Here is a 20,396-nt window from a genome sequence, read left to right as displayed (position 1 = left end):
GTCCACATAGGTCAGGACACAATGCTCCTGTAAACTTCCAAAGAGGCAAATGCTATTCTTAGTTCTGCAACTTTTTATGACCATATTAATGGGAAAGTGTTACACCATTAAATATCAGAGGTTTGTGAATGGGCACTTCTATATATTTCAGGCTAGAGGTAAAATTCCTCACTTGTAGCAAAACAATAGATATACAGAGGTGAAAGTAAAAGACACAAGTCCAATATAGAGTCAGATTTGTTCTTTTATTTCAGTCTGGGGTGGACTTGCTCTCCTGTGCCTATATTTGAGCGAGATTTTCCATCTTGAGTCCTTTTCAAGGCTATGTGGTTGATAATCCTTACCTCTAACTTAACTTCTAAAGAATACTAAACTGGAAACCACCATCAAAAAGCCAAGCCACCTGAGGTAAGTAATTTATCCCTTAGCTATACTTTACACATTTATAAAATGAAGACATAGATTTGCCTTGTGTACCAAGCAGTCCTAAAATATAATTACTGTTTTGAGAGGTAAAAGCATGTGAAAATCCTTTGTATGATGTATAAATAGGAGTCATGAATTTTTCTTAGAGGGAGTTAGCTAGGAATATTTTGGAGATAGGTAGCTGACAAAATAGAGTTTCTCTGGATATTTTAACTACTGAGGATGTATTTTCCATGCTGAGTGGTTAAAAGCATGGATCTTGGCCAGACAGACGTGTGTTGTGATTCCAACTGATGCACTTAATTGTGTCTATCTTTGCACATTTAAATAATGTATAATTTTGTTTTCTTCTGCTTAAAATATGCGTAAAACTCTTTATTAGCACTACTGTGAAGATTTAATTCAAAAGTACTTGTGAAACACAGTGCCTGGAACTGCTGATATTTGGTTGGAAGCCTGGATTGGGAAATTTTATAACAGGGGATTTGAAGTGACTCAAAACATGTAGGATGGTGCTAAGTACCCTGAAAGCACATGACATAGATTTAGTAATTCTTTTCATACGTAAGGAGTTTGATATTTTTTAAGAGGAAATGAATGACTGATACCTCTTATCTTGTACCTTTTCACATTTTCACCTTAGAAAATTACAGAGATTTAAACCTCTCTTGATCTAAAGATGTACATTTGAACAGAGAGGCATCTCAATTCGTATTGATTCCTGTGTACTCAATATGGGAAAAAGCTGTTGTTCAGTAATTATTTATTGAATAAAGAATAAGTGTCTGTTGGCTTCATTGGGAATAAAACTAGTTTAATGTAAGGGTTTGATGTATTATTGAGGCCAGAATTGGAAAGACTAATTGATTCACGAAAAATTAAGAGGAATAAAGTGCAATGTAGCCAAAATTAAGACTTTTCATAGTACGAAGGACATGACAATAATATTACGGCATGTTTATTGATATTTCCCACTTTTTTCATTTCCCAGCTGAGGCAAGAACAGCATGAGGAGGGAGAACCAGACCTGTGTATCTGAGTTTCTCCTCCTGGGGCTCCCAATGTGCCCAGAACAGCAGGGCATGTTCTTTGCCCTGTTCCTGGGCATGTACCTGACCACAGTGCTGGGGAACCTGCTCATCATCCTGCTCATCAGGCTGGACCCTCACCTCCACATGACCATGTATTTCCTCCTCAGCCACTTTGCCCTCACATACATCTCTTTTTTCTCTGTCTGTGTCCCAAAGATACTGATGGGCATGCACACTGAGTACAAATACATCCCCTATGCCAAGTGCATAACACAGATGTATTTTTTCACATTTGCTGACCTAGACAATTTCCTTCTAACCTCAATGGCCTATGACAGGTATTCCATGATTTTATGTTCTCTGGAAAGTTTCATTTGTGCTGCATATTAAATTCTAGTTATAAGTGATATCATTCAGTATTTGTCTTTCTCCTTCTGACTTACTTCACTCAGTATGAGCATCTCTAGTTCAATCCATGTTGCTGCAAATGGCATTATTTTGTTTTTTTTATGGCTGAGTAGTATTATATTGTGCATATACACCACATCCTCCTAGTCCAACCATCTGTCAATGGACATTCGGGTTATTTCCATGTCTTGGCTATTGTGAATACTGCTGCAATGAACATGCGGGAGCATATGTCTTTTTAAGGAAAATTTTGCCTCACACCAGTCAGATGGCCATCATTTACTAAGTCCAAAAATAAATTCTGGAGGGGGTTTAGAGAAAAGAGAACCCTCCTGTACCATTGTTGGGAATGGGAGCTCATATAACCACTATGGAGAACAGTATGGATGTACCATATAACATTATACATAGAACTAAAATATGACCCAGCAATCCCACTCTTGGGGATATATCCTAACCATATTCTAACCATAACTACAATTTTCACTCTTCCCTAACTTCTACCAGAGCCACAAATTAATCTACCCTTGATCAAATTCTAATCCAACTGTTAGAATTTTAGGAATGAACTCATTTATGTTTTGGTACTGGTTAGTATCCTGAGGGATGGAATATGTAGCCTAAAAGGGATATTTTCCTCACCCATTTCTTTTCCATTATTTGGCATTAGAGGTTCTGAGGATGCTCTCTTGGGGTTAAGGTGAGAAGGAGCAGTCTCACTGGTTATGAAGAACCTTAAAAGAGAAAAAATCTGGAGGTGATTGAGGCCACAATATTCTTACCTTGTATATCTGGTAATCAGCTTCTTAGATGTACAAGTGGTGGGAGTTCCCTTGTGGTACAGTGGGTTAAGGATCTGGGGTTGTCACTGTAAAGGTAGAGGTTGGACCCCTGTCATGGGAAGTTGCATATGCAGCAGAGGTGGCAAAAAATAAAATAAAAGTAAAGTAAAAAAGGAAAACAAAAAGTATAAAAGTACAAATGACAAGTAAACCAAGTATTGCACCTGATAATAAGCAGAAATGTATGTTTTTTGAACATTGAGGAACCTAAGGCAGTTTGACAGCAAATTAATCTTGGTTCTGTTGCTAGGTCTAGATTACTCAAGTTTCCTGCCTCCTGCCTGTAAGCTTCAGTTTCTCATCCTTTGCAGCCCCTCAAAAAATTTAAGACACCCAGACAGAGGAACATATATTTTTACCCACAGCAAGAGGGGCCAGGAAGGGTGTTCTAATTTCTTCAGAGTCAGTCCTAGCCAGCCTGCTGTGACCTCTTATCCAAGCACATGCTACAGACAGAAGCACTGGCTCCAGGTACTTCTCCATACCTCCTTGACCTCTTTATTGTGGAGGCTGTAGATGAGTGGGTTGAGGGCTGGTGTGACAAGGGTGCAGAACAGAGATGCCATCTTGTCACTGTCCAGGGCATAGCTGGAGCTGGGATGCAGGTACATGAAAATGAGTGTCCGTACATCATGGCTGGCCATAGCTGTGAGGTGGGATCCCTTGACCGAGCCCATGCACATCACAGTGCCAGCAATGAAGTCATATGACATGGCAATAGTCAGCACCATGGCTGTCTGGATGAAGCCACAGATAGCAAAGAGCAGGGGTTCATTCAGACTGGTGTCATTTCAGGAGATGGCCAGCAATGGAGGGATATTGCAGAAGAAGATTTTCACCTCCTGGGAGCCACAGAAGCTCAGGCAGAAGGTGAAGGTCAAATGGACCATGGCACTCACTGCCTGCTCAGTCCAGATGCTCCCAGAAAGCCCAGTCACAGACACCAAGATATGGCCATGGTGTAGAGAAGAGGGTTTCCAATGGCCACATTGCAGTCATAGGCCATGGCTGTCAATAGGCAACACTTGGCATCTACCAGCCCTGCAAACACAAACATCTGGAGGACACAGTCTGCTTAGGAAATGGTGGCAAGGGGCAGCAGCACCTTGGGGCCAGTGGCTGAGGAATAGCAGGCATTCAGCAGGGATAATTTGGCCAGGGAGAAGTACATGGGTGTGTGGCACTGGGCACCCAGGCAAGTCAGAAGTATCATGCCCACATTTCCCAGAAGGCTTACCAGGTAGATGGGCAGGAAGACCAGGAATAGGGTGATGTGCAGGTCCCAACAATCTGTGATGCCCAGATGGATGAATTCAGCAGGGGCATCCCTGGTATATGTGAAGTTCTCTGGCCTCATCCTGCTGAACAGAAACTGATGAAAGCAGAGGGAGGTAAGGGAAATGTCGTGACAATAATGGGGGAGAAAGCATTTTGTACTGGTATCAGGACTTGGGTGTTAGTCCTACCTGGCAACAAAATTGCTGTGTGACCTTGGACAAGCCGTATCACCTCTCAGAACCTTTGTTTCTAATGCTAAGAAGTCACTTCCATTTAACCTTCATGAGGGAGGAAATCTTTCCTGTCTTAATTTAATATACACAGAACTTAGAACAGAGCCTGGGACATAGTAAGTGCTCAATTGTTTTATTGAACTTTGCTTTATTGAATTTGGCTTTATCATGCTCTACAGATGGTGCTTGTTTTTTAACAAATTAAAGGTTTGTGGTGCATTTTTCTTTTTTTATATTTAAAAAAGGTTTATTGAAATATAGTTGATTTCTGCTACACAACAATGTGATTCAGTTTTATATATACACACATCCATTCTTTTTTCAGATTTTCTTTTCCCATACAGATTATCACATAATACTTGATAGAGTTCCCTGTGCTGTATAGGTCCCAATTGGTGTGTCACCATCATTCCAACAGTGTTTGCTTACTTTGAGTCTCTGTGTCACATTTTTGTAATTCTCATAGTGTTTCACACTTTTTCATTATTATTAACTTTGTTATTGGTGATTTGTGATCTCTGATGAACCACCTTCATTGGTTCCCTGAAGGCTGAGATGATGGCTAGTTTGTTTGTTTGTTTTGTTCTTTGTTTTTGTTTTTAGCAATGAAGTATTTATTTATTTATTTATTTGCTTTTTAGTGCCACATCCAGAGCATATGGAAGTTCCCAGGCCGGGGGTTGAATTGGAGCTATAGCTACCAGCCTAAGATACAACCACATCAGATCTGAGCAGCATCTGTGACCTACACCACATCTCACAGCAATGCTTGATCCTTAACCCACTGAGAAAGGCCAGGGATCAAACCCACAACGTCATGGTTCCTAGTGGATTCATTTCTGCTATCCCATTACAGGAACTCCAGCAAGTAGTATTTTAAAGTTAAGGTACACACATCACTATTTTTAGGGATAATATTCTTGCATACTTAATAGACTGCAGTATAGCATTAAGGTAATTTTATACACAATGGGAAACCAAACATTGATGTGAGTCACTTTATTGCTATATTGCCTTTGTCTGGAACTAAACCCACGTCTGCTTGAATTTGTTAAATGAATGAATGGTGAATAGGGTAGTAGTTAGTGTCTAAGCCAAGAATTGAAACCCTCCTGATTCTTTTTCTTTTTTTTACTTTTTGCAGCAAACATGTGGCATATAGAAGTTCCCTGGCTAGAGGGTGAGTCTGAGCTGCAGCCAAGACCTATGCCATAGCCATGGCAACACCAGATCCAAACCGCATCTATTGCCTATGCCTCATCTGTGGCAATGCTGGATCCTTAACCCACTGAGTGAGGCCAGGGATCCAACCTGCATCCTCACTGAGACTATATGGGTCCTTAAAATGCTGAGCCACAAGGGGAACTGCCAAACTTCATTATTCTATGTGCCTTCTCCTCTCCAGTTTCCCAAGGAGGAAAATAAGCAATGGAATGGCCAGAGTATCCTGTAAAGGTAACTAGCTATGGGTCTTGAAGTTGGCTGGGAGGACATATTCCCAATGGAGTAAGAGATGTGAAGGGATAGTGCAGCAGTGGTTGGCATCTGGAGGAGACAGCCAGGAGGGGAAAGAATAGATTTGAAAATATTCCAGGACTGGACTCTTCTTCTCTACAAGCCTAAATTTTCTCATGAGTTTAATGAGAAAAACAAAGCTACAAGGATATGATGAGATCATGCATATAAAGTATCTCACACAAAGCATGGCACATAGCAGGCTTTTAATTGTCAGTTAATTGAATGCATTGAGCTAGATGTCTTGCCTTGATACTGGAAGGAAGCAACTTTATGGCAACCAAAGGTACTGTGGTTTCCAGAAAATATAACATTGCTTCACACTCCTGTGCATTTTCACTTGTTCCTTTTGCTTAGAAATCATTTCCTCCTTTTGTGTTTAAAAAAAAAAAAAACTGTCTTGGAAGTAAAGCCTTCCTTCAAGTGTCTCAAAGGAAAGTAAACTTCTCCCTTAAGTGTGCTGGCTGCACTGGAGCCTATGTCTATCACAGTGTTTCCTTATTCTATTGAACATATTACTTATGTGACTATCTGTCCTGTGGGCTTTGATATCTTTTGTTCAATATTAATTCAACAAACATTTATTGAGTCCTTGTCTGTGCTAAGTATGGCCCTGTGATTCATTTTTGTCCCTCCATGGTCTGGTATGTAATCAGTGCTCATAAATATTAGTCAAATATATAAAACTGAAAAGAATGTGAATTTTAATAGCATGCAGACTTGGCTTTAAGTCTGGGTTCCACCACTTTGTGGCGTGTAACTTAGGGCAGGTCACTTCACCATCCACAGGCTGTTTTCTCATTGTCAAGTGTAAAGTGGGAGATGTAATATCTCTGTTGGAGGCAAGCAATGTGCAGCACCTGGAACTGAGTAAATGCTCTTTGTACTTAAGAGGAGTTTAGGAGTTCCTTGGTGGCTCAGCAGGTTAAGAACCTGGTGTCATCACTACTGTATCTCAGGTCACTGCTGTGGCACAGGTTGGATCCCTGGCTTGGGAACTTCCACATGATATGATTGTGGACAAATAAACAGACCAGTTTAAAAGTTTGGGACCTTACCTGTGGTTGGTGAAGATGATGAAAAGCTTCCTACAGAGCATTATTTGGATAAAAAATTGTGATTATATTGAGTTCCCATCTTGGCTTACAGGCAACAAACCCAACTAATATCCATGAGGACTCAGGTTTGATCCCTGGCATCACTCAATGTGTTAAGGATCTGGCCTTTCCTTGAGCTGTGGTGCATGTCACAAACAGTTTGGATCACCTGTTGCTGTGGCTATGGTGTATGCTGGCCACCATAGCTCTGATTTGGCCCCTAGCCTGGGAACTTCCATAAGTGCAGGCCTAAAAATAGACCAAAAATTGATTATATAACATGTTAGTGAGTTTGTGCTGGTAGAATGTAAAATGATTTACCCACAACCATTTATATGCTATGTCTTTGACTGCTTGGTTTGATATCAGGAAGTACCATAGACTGGGTTGCTTAAGAAACAGACATTTATTTCTTGCAGTTCTGGAGGCTAGGAATCCCAATATCTGGGTGTCAGCCTGGTTGAATTCTGGCAAGGGCCCAATTTCAGACTTTCTGATGGCTGCCTTCTTACTTTATCTCATACATTAGAGAGAGACAGAGCAGGTTGTCTAGATTCTTCTTCTATGGGCACTAATTCCATCATGAGAACCCCACCCTTCTGACCATATCTAAACCTGATTACCTTCCAAAGGCCCCTCTTCCAGGTACCATTGCATTTGGTGTTAGGGCTTCAACATAGGAATTTTGGGGGATGGAGACACATTCTCCTCCTTGGTGGGGTCCACTGCTAGATGTCAGTGTCTGGGGGTAGAAAGTTTGTGGACCTCCAGCTCCACCCAACCACATATTCTCCATGAATGAAATCATCTTGCCAGCTGAAGTTCTGCATCCAGAACCCAGGTGATAACAAAGCCCTTGTGTGCATTCATCTATTCACATGGAAGCAAACATTACTTACCATCACAAAGCAGGAGCATCTGTAAAATGCAGACCATGAGACTTCAAGACTTTGAAATTTTGGGGTGCAAGGATCCCCAAACTTTACTTAAGCAGTTACTATGGAGTGTTTGTGTGTATGTGTGTGTGTGTGCACAAAACATAGAGTGAACTCTCCATTAATTTCTCTCTGATGCCTTAGTGCCAATGAGGAGTAATCCTGACATTCAGGGACATTTGTTTCATTCCTTGAAGGAAAGAAGATGGAATTCAAAGGAAGGAATGAGATAAGATACACAGCTATGAAGGTATGGAGTTGGGACTTGAACTCAGATCTGGCCCCAAATCCAAGTTTCTTTGTCTCTAGGCAGCAACCCTAATTAGATCTCTTAAAAGATGACCAAATTAGTGTTGCTACTGTCTTGCCTCAGTCCTCTCATCTTTAGATGAAGCACATTGGGCCAGATCAGTTATTTTTGGTCTACTCTCTGGACCTCTGTCACTGGAATTACTGGCGGAGCTTTGTGAAAAACTGTATGGCTCTACACAATGGTCAGAAACTGATTCAGGACTCAGAAATTTGTACTTCTAAGAAAATATTCCAGGTGACTATAATATGTAGCTTGATTTGGGAGCAACCCCTGAGTGTCCAGAGCTTCTCAAACATTCTTTCTTTTCTCTTTTCTTTTCTCTTCTTTTCTTTCTTATTTTCCTTCCCTTCCCTTCCCATCCCTTCCCTTTCCTTTCTTTTCCTTTCTTCTTTTTTTTTTATCTTTTATCCTTCTAGGGCCTCAAATGCAGCATATAGAGGTTCCCAGGCTAGGATTTAATTGGAGCTCTTGCTGTAGGCCTACACCAGAGCCACAGCAATGCCATATCCAAGCCACATCTGTGACCTACACCACAGCTTGTGGCAACACCTGATCCTCAACCCACTAGGCAAGGCCAGGGATCAAACCCACAACCTCATGGTTCCTGGTCAGATTAATTTTTGCAGCACCATGATGGGAACTCCAGAGCTTCTCAATCTTTAATGCACCTAGGTAGTTAAATGTAGGTTCTGCCTCATAAGGATGGGGAGGGGCCTGAGATTCTGCATTTCTAACAGACTCCCAGGGGATGCTGATGCTGCTGGTTTGGGTACCATGCTTGGGGTATCAAGAGCCTAGGTCATATTGGATGGCATTCCAGGACACATATTTTTTTCCTCTTTTTTTTTCTTTTTAAGTTTGCACATGCATCATATGGGAAGTTCCCAGGCTGGGGGTTGAATTGGAGTTGTAGCTGCTGACCTACACCGCATCCACAGTAACACCAATCTAAGCTGCATCTGTGAGCTACGTTGCAGCTCATGGCAATGCTGGATCCTTAACCACTGAATGAGGCCAGGGATCAAACCTCCATCCTCATGGGTTATTAACCTACCAATCCACAATGGGAAATCCCCCAACTCTGACATCTTAAGATTCTAGCTAGCTGGAGGGTTCTCAGCTCCTCCTGCTAGCTCCTCTCTCTCTGATGATGACTTGGTTTTGACCCTTCCTCTCTTCCCAGGCCCCACTATACTCATGCACATTTTTAGTCTAGTGAGGCTGGACTCCTGATATTTATAAGGATGTGGCCTCATTTCCTAAGGAGCCCCTGTTCTTATCTCATTCCTCCTTGGCACACAGACATTTTATAAGTCTCAGGCTTCTGTCACTGTGATGGTGGAGGGTTAGGGGAATGGTAGGACATAACTAGAATCTGGAGGTGGGTAATGAGCTCTTCCCACAGAGTAGGTTCTGTCCTGCCATGGGGTGATGATGGGAGGGGTTGGTGGCAGGGACATGCCCCACCGCAGACATAGGAACTGGGGGACTTGTATTCTCCTTGGACCCTGAGGGAATGGTCTCTATTTGCCTGCCAACTCCTCTTCCCATCTCTGCTGTCCTGAACTCCACAGAGACTCCCTCTCCACAACCTTTGAGGACTCCATGAAGGTGGTGGCAGGGGAATGCCCAGGATGATGCATGCATTGGAGCCTGGGGAGATTTAAAAAGTGTGGCTGAGTGGGTCCCCAGGCTCTGTGTGGTGAGGACAGTCATGCTGCTTGTTTAGAGGCATCCTCTGGGCTCCTTTTCCCCACCCATTCTCCCCATCCCCCACCCCAGTCTCCAATCCATTCTTGGGACTCCATAAATTTCTTATGTTTTATGACCTTTTACTCAACACAAATTCTTTATTTGGGTCTCCTAACACTTCACATTTTCCTCTTGCCTGGAATGCCCAGCCTCTTTCTTTTTTTTTTTTCTTTTTAGGACTGCATCCATGGCATATGTGGCATATGGAAGTTCCCAGGCCAGGGGTCTTATCTGAGTTGTACCTGCCAGCCTGAACCACAGCCACAGCAATGCCGGATCCTTAACACACTGAACAAGGCCAGGGACTGAACTTGGATCCTTATAGATACTAGTCAGTTTTGTAACCTGCTGAGCTACAGTGGGAACAACAATGTTGTGTTAATTTCTACTCTAGAGCAAAGTGGTTCAGTTATACATATATACACATTTTTTTTCAAAAGTTTCTCACAGGATATTGAAAATAGTTCCCTGTGCTATACAATAGGACCTTGTTCTTTATCTATTTTATGTATAATTGTTTGCATCTGCTAATCCCAAGTCCCAATCCATCCCTCCTCTACCCACTTTCCCCTTGGCAACCAAAAGTCTGTTCCTTATGTATCTGAGTCTGTTTCTGTTGGTAGACAAGTTTATTTATGTCATATTTTAAGTTCCACATATAAGTGATATCATAGGGTTTTTGTCTTTCTCTTTAAGACTACTATTGATCCATTTGATATTACCAGTACTAGTCTAGAAATTTGGCCTGGGGCACACGCAATCAATAACATTAGATATGAATATTCTTTTTATGTAAATCACAGTATGCAGATGACCCATCAATCTGCTGATGGGGGGATTTCATTGGTGGTTCATCATATTAAGCAACTGGTATTGTCACCCTTGTGGCATATTCCTGGCATGTGGCCCTGAAAAAAAAAAAAAAAGGGATGGTCTGGACAACATTATCACTGTCTTGCAAGGAGGTGCTTCTGCAATTTTCCAGAGTGTTGTGTGTTCATACCTGATGAGACTATGAATGTATCATTTTGTTAGATCACATGAGGGTGCATGTGACTATCCTGAGTCCCCAGCCTAGGGGACTTAATAAGTGATTCAGATCATAGGCTTGTGGTGGAAAAAATTTGTTACTTATTTTGGAAATCATTATCCTAAACTGTGGTTTTTCCTGCAGGAACTTTCACTGTTACTGTGATGCCTGTCTCCAAATGCAGCCAGTTAGGCACCAGACAAGCCACCTCCAAGCAAATGACACCCATTTATGACCATTCAGAGCAATTGCAGAAGAGGGAGACATGTGAGATCTTAGGAGCTGGTCACCATATTGTTGCTGTCACCAAGCCAAATTTCAGTCTGTTCGCCTGTGGGCAGTAAAGCCTCTCCTGACACTGGGTTGTGGTGGAGGAAAGGGCAATATTTATTGCAGGGCACCAAGGTGGCTGACACTCAAAAAACCCAGTGGATGTGGAGTTTCCATCATGGCTCAGAGGAAATTAATCTGACTAGTAGCCATGAGGATGCAATTTTGCTCCCTGGCCTCACTCAGTGTGTTAAGGATCTGGTGTTGCCCTGAGCTGTGGTGTAGATTGCAGAATTCTGCATTGCTGTGCCTGTGGCATAGGCCAGAGGCTACAGGTCCCATTCAATCCCTAGTCCAGGAACTTCCACATTCCATGGGTATGACCCTAAAAACAAAACAAACAAAACCTGATGGCTTTTATGGAAAGGTTTTTAAAGACAAAGGGAGAGGGTTGCAGGTATAGGACCAGCTGGCAGACATTCCTCTGATTGATTGGTGGTGAGGTAATCAGGAGTCAACATCATCAGCCTTCAGTTTCAGCCTGGTCCAGTTGCTTGTGATTTGCAAGCAGTTAACTTTTCCCACCTGGTAGGAGTTTTAGTGTTTTTAGTGCCAAACAGCTCGAAGGATATGGCTGAGAATGTTACCTGTAGCACTTTAGGAGGAACTAAAAGTCCTTAACTTTGTTTCATGGCTAAATTTTTCTTTCTTTGTCTGGCTTGATTGTTTCCCTTTCTTTCTGTATTTTTTCACTGCTCTGCTTAAATGTGTTCTTTGGAACTCAGGGAAGCCCTAGGAGGCTAATGTTTGTCTATAAACCAGCAGCAGGCTGAGGACATGGGGTGGAGCAGGGGAGGGGAGGGGTTTCATTTCCTAGGAAAACCCCCTGGGGTCCTGTTCAATTTAACCCTGAGATGTCAGAGAGGACAGAGAAGAGGTGACTGCTGATTGACCTGCAAGTTGGACTTGGATGATTGGAGGCACTTTGACCCCACCTGTGCCTGAAATGTACACTTTGCCCTCAGTTCCCAGGCTGGGAGCCATTTTTGAGGAGGCAGCCTTGAAGGAACAGTGTGTTGCTGAGTCTCTCTGGACAATATGAATTTATGGGCCCACTGAAGGCCTCTGTAAAAGCTTTCAAGATCCTGGCCAGTGGGAGTGGAGAGCTGCTTTTGGCTACCATGACAAGTCTTGTAAGTAAATTTTCTTGCTTATTAAAACTGCCTGCTACCATTCTGGGGTGGGGGAATGGTGGCTGGCTTTTTTTTTTTCAGGGGCATGTTTGTGAACAGACAGGTGGGTTTTATACCCCCCTCCTCCATGGCAACTGAATTGCACTTTATGTGAATGGAGGGGCTTGTGTTTGGGGGTCTTTCCTGTACTCTTTATCATTCATAAGCACCTTCTCTAAGGTATTTTTCCCCTAACAAGGTTTTGGCATTTGTTTATTGTGTGCCAGAACTTATACTACATTTAACAGAAAATTTTCAGCAGTCATGTGCCTTTTCAGATGGTTTCTGCTCTTTGGTTATTATGAATAGTGCTGCTATGAACATTCATGTACAAACTTTTATGTGGACATAGGTTTTCTTAGTTATATTCCTAGGAGTGGAATTGCTGGGTGGTATGTTAACTCTATGTTTGAACTTTTTGAGAAACTGCCTTCATTTTCCAAATTGGGTGCATTATTTTAAACATTATTACCACCAATACAGAAGGGTTCACCCTCCTCTAATTCCTTGCTAACATTTTGATATTGTCCATTAAAAATTTTGAAAAATTTAACCATCCTAGTGGAAGTGAAGTGGTATCTCATTGTGATTTCGATTTCTGTTCCCTGATGATTAATGATGTTGGGTATTGTTCATGTGATAATTGGCCATTTGTATTTTTAAATTTGGAAAAATATCTCTTTAAATCCTTTGTACAGTTTAAAATTGTGTTATTAGTCTTTTTGCTGAAGTGTAAGAATTCTTCATATATTTTTATACAAATATCAACTATATGATTTGCGTACATTTTCTACCTTTCAGTGGGTTGTCTATTCACTCTCCTAATGGTATCTTTTGAAGTAAAAAACCTGGTGATTTTGATGAATTCTTGTTGATCCATGTTTTCTACTACCGCTTGTGCAGACAAGCAGTTTGGTGTCATACTTATGAAACCATTGCCTAATCTAAGGTCAAAAAGACTCTCACTCCCATGTTTTTCTCTAAGTGTCTTATAGTTTACACTCTTGCATTGAGCCCTATCATCCTTTTGAGTTAATTTTTGCATAAAATGTGAGGTGAATGTCCAGCTTCATTATTCTGCTTCTGACTATTCTGTTGTCTCAGCACAGTTTGTTGAAAGCACTGTTCTTTCCCCCTTGAATTTCCCTGGAAGCCTTCTTGAAAACAAATTGCCCATAAACGTGAAGATTTATTTGTGGACTCTCAATTTTCCTTTGTCTAGCATTATTCTAGTATGGCATTGTCCTTTTTAATTGAAGTCTAGTTTCTGTGTGGCAATTATATAGCATACAGGTATGCTATATATAGTGATTCATAATTTTTAGTGTTATACTCCTTTTATAGTTATTATAAAATATTGGCTATATTCCCCATGCTGTGCAATATATCCGTGTGGCTTATTTTATACCTAATAGTGTGTAACTCTTAATCTTCTGAACTGATCTTGCCCCTCCCCTCTTCCCTCTCCTCACTGGTGACCACTGATTTGTTCTCTATATCTGTGAGTCTGCTTCTTTTCTGTTAACTAGTTTGTTGTACTTTTAAAATTCCACACATAAGTGATGTCACATATTAGTTGTTTTTTTCTGACTTTTTTCACTTAGCATGATGCCCTCCAATAACATCCATTGTACTGCAAATGGCAACATTTCATCTTCTTTATAGCTGAGTAGTAGTCCATTGTGTATATACATGTATATGGATATGTGTGTGTTTGCGTGTGTGCATATACACACACATTCATTTGTCGATGGACACGTAGGTTGCTTCCATATCTTGGCAATTGTAAATAATGCTACTATGAATATTGGGATTCATATATGTTTTTGAATTAGTGTTTTGTTTTTTGGATTTTGGGGGGTTGTTATACACCCAAGAGTGTAATTGTTGGGTCATAGGGTAGTTCTATTTTAGTTTTTGGAGAAACTATTATACTTTGTTACATAATGGCTGTACCAATTTATACTCCCACCAACAGTGTAACTGGGTTCCATTTTCTTCATGTCCTTGCCAACACTTGTAATTTATTTTCTTTTTAATGATGGCCCATTCTGACAGGTGAGGTAATATCTCATTGCAATTTGATTTGTATTTCTCTGATGATTAGTGATGAGCATCTTTTCATGTGAAGTACTAAGCATGAATTAGTACTTAGTTACTTAGTTTGTAGTAAGTTTTGAAATTGGGAAGTGTGAGTCTACCAATTTTAGTCTTCTTTTTCAAGAATGCATTGGTTATTCTGGTTCTATTAAATTTCCATATGAATTTTAGTATCAGCTTGTCATTTTTTTGCAGCAAATATAGCTGAGATTTTTAATGGTGATTGTATTGAATTCAGACCATTTATTATTTCTGCTAGGTTTTGGAGGGTGTTGATTTCTTAAGAATTTAAAAATGTAGAGCATCTGCTTTTTGCAAGTAGAGATAATTTCCCTTCTTTACAATCTAGATGCCTTATATTTTCTTTTCTTACTTAGGCATGCTAGTTGGAACCTCTGGTACAATGTTAAATGGAAGTGGCAAGAGTTATTGTTACTCTCGGTATTAGAAGGTCAGGAATTGAAAGACTATTTAAAGGGATTGTGGAACTCACAAGAAAAAGAGATCATGTCCAGTGATTAGAGTGGGCTGGTGTGAGAGGGTACTTTTTGAAGATGACATGGCACTTTTACTAGGTGAGCTTATAGTAAAGTGTCTCAGAGGAGGAAATAATAGTAGAAAGGCCCTGAGGGAAAATGTATATGCTATATAGTGAATGAGAGCTCCATTGTAGTCAGCATCCTGGTTTTGAATAATGATGGGACCTTAAATGGAGGGGAAAAATTTTTTTTGGCCACATGCATAGCATGTGGAATTTCTCTGACCAAGGATGGAACCTGTGCCATAATTGTAACATGTATCACAGCTGTGGCAAAGCTGGATCCTTAACCTATTGCACCACAAAGGAAGTTCCAGGAAATTCTGGTAGAGGGTGAGATATGTAAGGAGGAGAGCCATTTAAATATGTAATATCATTCTAAAAGTCATATATTGTTTCAGTAAAATCAAATTAAATAACACACTGGAGTTCCCTGTGGCACAGTGGCTTAAGGATCCAGTGTTGCCACTTCTGTGGCTCAGGTCACTACTGTGCCACAGGTTTGATGCCTGGCCTGATAAATTCTGCATGCTGTGTGTGTAGCTAAAAAATAATAATAAAAAAACACACCACATACTAAAAGCCACTGAATTATAGACTTTAAAATGAATTTTATGCTATATAAATTACATCTCAGCAAGGATCTTCTTAAAAAATAACACATCTTATTGAAATGAAAAAAAAATTCCTCACATGAACTCTACATAGAGAAGGATTTCCAATGATAATACTGGCATAAGAGTTACAAGGAGGAATTTTTTTTATCAGTTTCATTTTTGTAAACTGAAAACCCATTTAGGTCAACATTTCAAAAAGAAAATTGAAGGAAGAATGCTGACTGGGGAAAGTTTGCCCTAGATGCCTTCTATTTTTCTAGGAGTATGAGAGCACAAAGTTTAAAACTTTAATATAAAGAAGACTTGCACAAGTCCTTAAAAGAGTGAAACAACATGAAAAAATTATTAAGAACAACAAACAAAATGTATTTAAAGGGAGTTCCCATCATGGAGCAGCAGAAATGAATCTGACTAGGAACGATTAGGTTGCTGGTTCAATCTCTGGCCTCTCTCAGTGGGTTAATGATTGGGTGTTGCCTTTAGCTGTGGTGTAGATCACAGACATGACTTGGATCCTGTATTGTTCTATCTGTGGCGTAGGCTGGCAGCTGTATCTCTGATTTGAGCCCTAGCCTAGGAACCTCCATATGCCATGGGTGCAGCCCTAAAATGCAAATATATATATATATATATATATATATATATATATATATATATATATATAAAATAAAATTTGAAAAGATAAAATGTATTTACAGACTTATAAAAACTGTCAGGAAGCAAAAATTCAAACAGAAAAAGTATTATTTTTAGCTTATAATGGTTGCAACAGTTGAGTCAAAAATTGGAACACAAAGAATACAGAGAAAATGTAACTCCCATGAGACCATCAGTTGGGACGTAAATCACTAGCAATGTTTTTTTTTTTTTCCTTCATTAACAGTATTGTAAACTATTTTCGGAACTTGTATCATGAGCCTGAAAAATGCTCCACCTGGCAACTCCAGGTCTTGAAACTTATTGAAAGTACATGGTAAAATCTCTCTCTCTCCATGGTTTATTCACAATGATCTTCTCTGCATTATTACTTATAATATTATGTATAATTAGAAAAATTAATTACCCCAAATGGAAGAAGATTATATTAAAAATGGTAGCTGCTTCTGATATAATATTAATTATGAGACTGTTTATAAAAACTTATAGCAGTGTGGATAAGCATAGTGTGGAAAACATTCATGCTTTAAGATTATGTGAAAAATTATCATTTTAACAATATAAAATAAATGCACAGGAGAAAGGACCATAAGAATTTGTGTAAAGTATTCACAGTGGTTTCTTTCAAGAAAGGATGTGAAAATTTTTTTTTTTTATATTTTGCACATTCACAACAATGAAATGAATGATTTTTCAGTGGGAGAAAAAAAATGAACCACGGCTTAAAAAAATAAAGAATAAAGACTGATCACTGCTAACAAAAAAAAAATCACTTACCAGAGACAAAATCTAAGCCCAGATATATGATCTTGGACACACATCTTCATCTTTCTTTCCTATTCTAGACTATTTTGCCCCTCCCAGGCCACACACAGATTCTGTCTACTTGGTGTGATACTCTCCATGTTGATGTTGGTCCCCATGAGTGAGTTTCATCTCAGGCAGGATCAGAATTTTTTCTGAAGCCTAGTGACCAATTTGGCTGAGGTCCTAACATGCCTAGTCTTGCCAGGGTTTGTGGCTCTTGCGGAAGAATTTATAGTCCTACATGTGCTTCTACTGGCATTTTTGATGTTCCCAATCTTGGATGAATCTGCCTGGATACGTATACCCACACATGAAATCACCCAGTAAGGACTGCTGGCCACTCCCTCTCTCCAGATTGCAGTTCTGACCTTGGTCTGTTGACCCTATTTCAGTCCTGCAAAAGTCTAGGTGCTGAGACCAGCTCAGTAGGATGGGGCTGAATAATGGGTGCTATGAAACTTAAGGAAAAAAGTTAACATAAAACAAGACACAGAGACATTTATATTAAGTAAATGTGGGAACCGGGGGACTCAAGTTCTCAGGGACCAAGAGTGCCACCTCAAGAAACCACACTGCTTTTATTGATAGGGATTGAATTGAATCTGTAGATTGCTTTGGGTACTATGGCCATTTAATAAAATTAATTTTTCCAACTCAGGAATATGAAATATCTTTCCATTTCTTTACATCTTCTTTAATTTCCTTGATTAAAGTTTTATATTTCTCAGCAAATAAGTCATTTACATACTTGGTCAGGTATATTCCCAGGTTTTTAATTTTTTGGGGTGCAATTTCAAAGGGTATTTTATTTCTGTATTCTTTTCCTAATATTTCATTGTTTAGTATATAGAAATGTGCCTGATTTCTGAATGTTAATCTTATATCCTTCTACTTTGCTGAATTTGCTAATTAGTTCAAGTAGTTTTTGTTTTGAGTCCTCAGGGTTTTATATGTATAGTATGATGTCATCTGCATACAGTGACAGTTTTTTCTCTTCCTATTTGTATGCCTTTTGTTTCTTTTGTCTAATTGCTGTGACTAAGACTTCCAATACTATACTGAATAACAGCAGTACGAGTGGGCATCCCTGTCTTGTTCCAGATTTGAGTGAGAAGGCTTTCAGTTTTTCTTCATTGAGTATTATATTTTCTGTGGGATTGTCATAAATGGCTTTGACTATGTTCAGGAATGTTCCCTCTAGACACACTTTGGTGAGGGTTTTTATCATGAATGGATGTTGTACTTTGTCAAATGCTTTTTCTGCATCTATTGAGATGATCAGATGGTTTTTGAGTTTTCTTTTGTTAATGTGATGTATAATGCTGATTGATTTATGTATGTTGAACCATCCTTGTGTACCTGGGATGAATCCCACCTGGTCATGGTGTAAAATCTTTTGATATGCTGTTGGATTTTGTTGGCAAAAATTTGTTGAGAATTTTTGCATTTATATTCATCAAAGATACTGGCTTATAGTTTTCTTTTTTGGTGGTATCTTTGCTTTTTGAATTAGGGGGATGGTGGCAGAATAGAATATCTTTGGGAGTGTTCCTACTTCTTCAGCTTTTTGAAAAATTTTAAGGAGGATGTGCACCAGTTCTTCTATATATATTTTGTAGAATTCACCTGTGAAACCATCTGGTCCTGGACTTTTATTTTTAGGGGCTGTTTTTATGATGTATTCAATTTCTAGTGATCGGTCTGTTCAGTTGATCTATTTTTTCTTGACTCAGTTTTTGCAGGCTGTAAACTCTAGAAAATTGTCCATTTCTTCCAGATTGTCAAATTTGTTGGCATATAATTGTTGATAGTACGCTTTTTTTTTTTTTTTGTATTTTGGCAGTGTCCATTGTGATTTATCCTTTTTCATTTCTTATTTTGTTTATTTGGGCTCTTTCTCTCCTATTCTTTGTGAGTCTAGCCAGAAGTTTGTCAAATTTGTTTACCTTTTCAAAGAACAAGCTCTTGATTTTATTTATTTTTTTTGATTTTTTTTTAAATCTCTATGATCTATGATTTCCTTCCTTCTGCTGAATTTAGATTTTTTTTCTTCTTTTTCTAATTCATTTAGGTGGTGGGTTAACTTGTCAATTTGAATTATTTCTTCTTTTTTGAGGAAGGCCTGTATTGCTATGAATTTCCCATTAGCACTGCTTTTGTGGGATCCCATAGATTTTGAGAGTTTTTGTCTTCATTGTCATTTGTCTCAATGTATTTTTTAATTTCCTTCATGATTTCCTCATTGACTCATTGGTTTTTTAGTAGCATGTTGTTTAGTATGCATGTATTAAGTTGTTTTCTCACTTCTTTTCCTGTGATTAATTTCTAGTTTCATGCCATTGTGGTCACAGAAGATACCTGAAATAACTTCTGTACTCTTAAATTTGTTGAGGTTATATTTTGCCCCAATATGTGACCAATTCTTGAGAATTTTCCATGCACACTTGAAGAGAATGTGTATTCTGATTTTTTTGGATAAAAAGTCCTGAAAATATCAATTAAATCTAAATTTTCCATTGTTTCCTTTAGGATCTCTGTTGTTTTATTGGTTTTATGTCTATAGGATCTGTCTATTAATGTGAGTGTGGTGTTAAAGTCTCATACTATGATGGTATTCCCATCAATTTCTCCTTTTATGTATGTTAATATTTGTTGTATGTATCTGGGTGCTCCTATATTTTGGGCATATATGTTGATGATTGTAATATCCTCTTCTTTTTTTTTGTCTTTTTGCCTTTTCTTGGGCTGCTCCCATGGCATATGGCAGTTCCCATGTTAGGGGTCTAATTGGAGCTGTAGCCACCAGCCTACGCCATAGCCACAGCAATGCGGGATCTGAGACATGGATGTGACCTACACCCCAGCTCATGGCAATGTGGTTCCTTAACCCACCAAGCAAGGCCAGGGCTCGAACCTGCAACTTCATGGTTCCTAGTCAGATTCATTAACCACTGAGCCAAAACAGGAGCTCAAATATCCTCTTCTTGAATGGATGCTTTAACCATTAAATCATATCACACTTTGTCTTTCTTTATGGCCTTTGTTATAAAGTGTATTTTGTCTAATATGAATACTGAAACTCCTGCTTTCCTGTCTTTTCCATTGGTATGAAATATATTTTACCACCCCCTCACTTTCAATCTATATGTGTCCTTTGACCTAACGTGGGTTTCTTGTAGGCAGAAGATGGAAGGTTTTTGCATTTTTATCCAATCTGCCACTCTGTGTCTTTTGATTGGGGCATTCAGTCCATTGACATTTAAGGTGATAATTGATAGATGTTTATTTTTTGCCATTTTAAACATCATTTTCCAG

General features: G+C 39.4%; 2 protein-coding genes and 1 pseudogene across 6 annotated transcripts in view; 2 read left to right on the top strand and 1 right to left on the bottom strand.

The window, feature by feature from the left end:
• Positions 1-20,396, top strand: part of OR1B1 (olfactory receptor family 1 subfamily B member 1) — a 381,661-nt gene that overhangs the window by 271,173 nt on the left and 90,092 nt on the right. Inside the window, exon 3 of one of the 2 annotated variants that reach the window (XR_014826708.1) lies at positions 5,363-10,756. The exons of the other annotated variant lie outside the window; for it this stretch is intronic. The gene's annotated coding sequence lies outside the window, so the exon portion shown is untranslated. Of the gene's footprint in view, positions 1-5,362; positions 10,757-20,396 lie in introns of those variants that run through there. 2 annotated transcript variants of the gene reach the window in all.
• On the bottom strand, positions 3,154-4,064 carry LOC110258957 (olfactory receptor 5C1-like; annotated as a pseudogene).
• LOC110258964 (olfactory receptor 1L6-like) overlaps positions 12,168-20,396 on the top strand; it is a 184,725-nt gene continuing 176,496 nt past the window's right edge. For 3 of the 4 annotated variants that reach the window (XM_084995070.1, XM_084995067.1, XM_021082250.2), the window contains exon 1: positions 12,168-12,323. The gene's annotated coding sequence lies outside the window, so the exon portion shown is untranslated. Of the gene's footprint in view, positions 12,328-20,396 lie in introns of all 4 variants that reach the window. The other variant, XM_084995068.1, reaches the window with a different exon arrangement.

This window comes from Sus scrofa, chromosome 1 (assembly GCF_054392235.1).
Source record: "Sus scrofa isolate SSC_HxYL_T2T_F1_AM1 chromosome 1, Sscrofa_HxYL_maternal_Yorkshire_Landrace_v2.0, whole genome shotgun sequence".
NCBI lineage: Eukaryota > Metazoa > Chordata > Mammalia > Artiodactyla > Suidae > Sus > Sus scrofa.
The sequence above is the reverse complement of the archived record's forward strand: the minus strand, read 5'-3'. Positions and strand labels throughout refer to the sequence as shown.